General features: G+C 40.4%; 1 protein-coding gene across 11 annotated transcripts in view; it reads right to left on the bottom strand.

Moving 5' to 3' along the window:
• Positions 1–4,698, bottom strand: part of NR6A1 (nuclear receptor subfamily 6 group A member 1) — a 254,198-nt gene that overhangs the window by 136,463 nt on the left and 113,037 nt on the right. The window lies entirely within an intron of this gene.

The raw sequence follows: 4,698 nt of genomic DNA on the forward strand, positions 1-4,698 counted from the left end.
ATTTTCTGTATTTGTCAGAGGTTTGTTTTGTTGTTTTTTAAGAGACAGAGTCTCTGTCGCCATGCTGGAGTACGGTGGCATCATCATAGCTCACTGCAGCCTTGAATTCCTACACTCAAGTGACCCTCTCTCCTCACCCTCACAAGTAACTAGAACTACAGGCACGTATCATCAAGCCAGGCAAATTTATTTTTTGTAGAGATGGGGGTCTTACTATGTTGCTAAGGCTGGTCTCGAACTCCTGGCCTCAAGCAATCCTTCCACCATGGTCTCCCAAAGCACTGGGATTACAGGCATGAGCCACGGCCCCTGGCCTATACTTTTCAGAGTTTTTGAGAAATTGAAAAAATAAAATAATGTAGGCCAAATGTTAGCAATTAACCCTACTAGAGTCAGAATAGCTGAATACAACCTTATTCATGAATAGTAAGAAAGTTCCTCTTCACTTGTCAATTTCAGAGTTCCAGAAGCATGTCTTTAAGAACATATTATTAACCAAACAGTCAGCCAACATTATGTGCCAAGGATATATCCTTCTAAATTATTGACAAAGAAAGATCAGGTCTAATTAATAACTGAATTTTATCCTAAATTAATACAGAGAATCAGGCAGCAAAACCCTACCCAGGCAACAGTGATGTATGAAAATGCTGGAAGAAGCTCTCATTTAACAAACCCTCTCTGTTGTGGAAAGGGCAATGAAACCAATGTTAGCCCCAAAATGGTTATAAAAGAAATATGATTCTTCCAGGACACTCAAAGGTGGCCACTGACATGTGAAAACCTTGGCAAGATTCTCAGCTTGCGAGGAACCCCAGTTAAAGATAGTGTCAAGGGGGCCTCAGAGGACTAAACATAGACAAGAACTGCACAGAAGGACTTCTTCAGCCTGCAGAACAAGTTATCATTCTGCTTAAAACCTTCCAATGTCCTACTATTTGGGGGGAAAAAAACAAATTTGGGAAAAAATACACTTGGAAAAAATCCAAATTTCTTACTATAGCTTACAAGGTCCTATGTGATAGGGCCCCATCCCACCTCTCCAACATCAACCCTACTTGCATTCACTCCATTTTAGCCATACTACCCTTTAGGCTCCTCAAGCACACTAAACTCAATCCCACATGAGAGCTCTTGCATTTCTTGTTGCCACTACCCAGATCATTCTTCTGGCTCCTGTAGGCCGAGGTTCTTCATGTCATGACTTGGCTCTCAGCTTGCATACTTCAGTTCCTCAGAGAGGCACAGCCCGATACTTCCTCATTCAAGATGTCTCCCAATCCACCACATCCCACCAGTCATTCTCCATCACCACGCTACCCTATTTTCTTCACAGTGTAGCTTCATGTTTCACTTCATAGTACTTTGAGAATTCATTTTTCTGTCTCCCCATTAGAACGTAAGCTCCATAAAAACCTTTGTTTTGTTCCTGATACCTAGATACTGGTTGCTTTTATACATACATTTTTTTTGTACACACACACACACACACACACCAAACAAACATAATAAAGAAAACTGATGCATCCATTCCAGGGCCACATCATATATGTTAGAATTTAACTGCACTTTCAAAATAACATGTGAAAGAGGATTTACCCACAGAAGAGCCTTTGTCAACTGAGCTCAGCAATTAGTTGTTCAGCTAAAGTCCCTATAAAAGGTCCAACTAACTAGCGAGCCAAGCTTTCCTCTGAGCATCCATTCATGAGCCATATCAGAAGGGTATAGTTCCTAATGCCCAATGAAAGACTATTTAATTTGGAGCCGAAGCCTGAGCTAAATTCATGTTTCCAAACCCACTGATCGTCAACTCACTATGAAGTCTGCCTCTAACATAATGGCTCTTGAGTCAAGACAGAACAAGCGATTTGAACAAGGGTTCAAATCCCAATTATACATTTTACATCTCTGAGGCCTTTGACACGTTCCCTCATCTATTAAATGAAGATAACAATATGTATCTGAAAGGACTGTTTTGAAGATTAAATTAGCTAAATGTATTCAAAACATCTGGCACATAAAAACCCAATACAAATTATTATTTACTAATTCACATTTTTTCCAACTAATATTTATTGATATCTACTTCATAATAGGCCCTGTGCCTATACAGAGGCACAAGGCACAACTCAAGAGAAATTGGCCATCGTCCCAGCCCAGGAAGGGCTCACAGTGTAACAGGAAAGATGAACCCATAAATGATAAGTATAACAGAATTACTAGGAATATAGTATGTATTAGGTGTCATCCAGGAAGGCTGGAAAGAATCTTCCCTTCTCTAGCAAACCTGATTATTGGGGACTAGTTGGTCTCTAGAGTTTAAAGGCCCATCAAAACCCTTACAACTTATAAAGTGAAAAGAGCTTCTGAGATGGGTCAGAACAGCTCTGTAAAGAAGCCCTCACATGATTTTAAGAATAGTCAAGAAAAACTGTCTTGATAGCAAAGAAGTGGAAGCTACTTAAGTGTCCATTGACAGATGAATGGATAAACAAAATGTGGTTGCTACAGTTTGGATGTAATTTGTTTGCTCCCCCCTCACTGAGTCTCATGCTGAAATCTAATCCCTTATGTTGGAGGTGGGGCCTGGTGGGAAGTGTCTAGGTCATGAAGGCAGATCCCTCTTGAATGTCTTGGTGCCATTCTTGCAGTAGTCAGTGAGTGCTGGCTCTATTAGTCCCTGCAAAAGCTGATTGTTTTAAAGTAGTCTGGCACCTCTTTCTTCTCTCTCTTGCCTCCTCTTCTCCTACCACGTGATCTCTGCACACACCAGCTCCCTTTCACCTTGTGCCATGAGTGGAGGCAGCTCGAGGCCCTCGCCAGAAGCTGGTGCCATGCTTCTTGTACAGCTTGCAGAACCGTGAGCCAAATAAACCTCTTTTCTTTATAAATTACCCAGCCTCAGGTATTCCTTTACAGCAACACTAAAGGGACTAAGACAGTAGTATACACATGCAATGGTATATTATTCAGCCTTAAAACGTAAGGAAATTCTGACATGCGACAACATGCATGAACCTTGAGGACACCATGCTAAGTGAAATAAGCCTGTCAAAAGGGAACACATATTGTATTATTCCACTTATATGAGGTATCTATAGTAGTCAAAAATCAAACAGACAGAGGCTAGGCACAGTGGGCTCATGCCTGTAATTCTAGGATTTTGGGAGGCCAAGGTGGGTGGATCACTTGAGGTCAAGAGTTCAAGACCAGCCTGGCCAACATGGTGAAACCTCGTCTCTACTAAAAATACAAAAATTAGCCAGGCGTGGTGGTGGGCACCTGTAGTCCCAGCTACTCAGGAGGCTGAGGAAGGAGAATTGCTTGAACCCAGGAGGCGGAAGTTGCAGTGCATCCCAGCTTGGGCAACAAGAGTAAAACTCCGTCTCCAAAAAAAAAAAAAAAAAAAAAAAAAATCAAAGAGAAAGTAGAATGATGGCTGTCCCCAGGGCCTGGGGGAGGGAAGAATGGCAAGTTAGCGTTTAACAGGTAGGTACAGAATTTCAGTTTTGCAAGAGAAGAGTTCTGTGGTGGATGGATGGTGGTAAAGGCTGCAAAACAACGTGAATGCACTTAACACCACAGAACTATACACTTAAAAATTATTACAACAGTCAATTTTATGTTACATATACTTTACCACAACTTAAAAGAAAAAAAAAAGATTGTCTTGTGGCTTACAAAAAGCAAGAGAGTGCTCAGCTCCTCTTCTTTCGAACATTCTTATATCTAATAGTGCATCAAATCAGCTTTTCTCGGGTTAAGACGAGAATAATTCTGGAGTAGTCCTCATATGGAAGGTGCTGCATAATGTAGTCAACATCTAAAAAATTCCAAGTACACAAACATCCAAACCCAAAATTTACAGCAAAAGAGACAGATGGAATTATTTCAACAAGTGTGAGAAAAGCAGGAAATAAACAGAACTATTGGTATGTTTAAGTATCAGTTTAGGACTCTATAAGCTAATTTCTAAAGAGACAAGAAAGTCCATGGAAAAAAATGATTGGTCCATGTAGGGTAGATTTCATATATCAGAGCCAAGGTCTCACAAAACAACTTTACCATTTTGAAACTTTAAAGAAGTGTCAACTTGCATTAAATAAACAAAGCAACTGCCATGTACTAAACAAAAATGTCACAAATGACAGTCCTGTATAACGACCTGGTTTCCCAGTGGCTCAGAAAGATGGAAAATAAACCCCAAGGACTCTAGTTCAGACAGACTGAAGAGAGCAGACCGTGGCTGTCTTGCACGATTAAAGGCTATGTCAAAGCTCAGTAGGGTCCATGCTTTCATAGCTTCCCCCCAGCAACCCCTAATGTGACTAGGACTGGGACAAGAGTGACAGTCTCACAAAGGGGATAAAAAGAGATAAAGCTTCTTCCTCATATGCCCAAACACTCCAGAATCTAAAACTTCACTTCTCTCTGTCCATCTATCCAATTTTCATTAAGAGCAATTTATATCATATAGAGGCTTCAAAGTCAAATATGCCACTTTTATTTTTACCTTATCAAACCTATAAAATCAAGACCAAGGGGTGGTCTGGATATGAAGCTTGGTTAGGATCACAATAAATTTTCAAATCAAATAATTGGTCTCAGTTAGGGCCAAGTTTATCAACAATAGGGTGATTTAGGATTCAGGCAAAGTCAGCTGCCTATTTGTATTTCAGAAAGACTAGTATTTCT

Source organism: Pongo abelii, chromosome 13 (genome assembly GCF_028885655.2).
Source record: "Pongo abelii isolate AG06213 chromosome 13, NHGRI_mPonAbe1-v2.0_pri, whole genome shotgun sequence".
NCBI lineage: Eukaryota > Metazoa > Chordata > Mammalia > Primates > Hominidae > Pongo > Pongo abelii.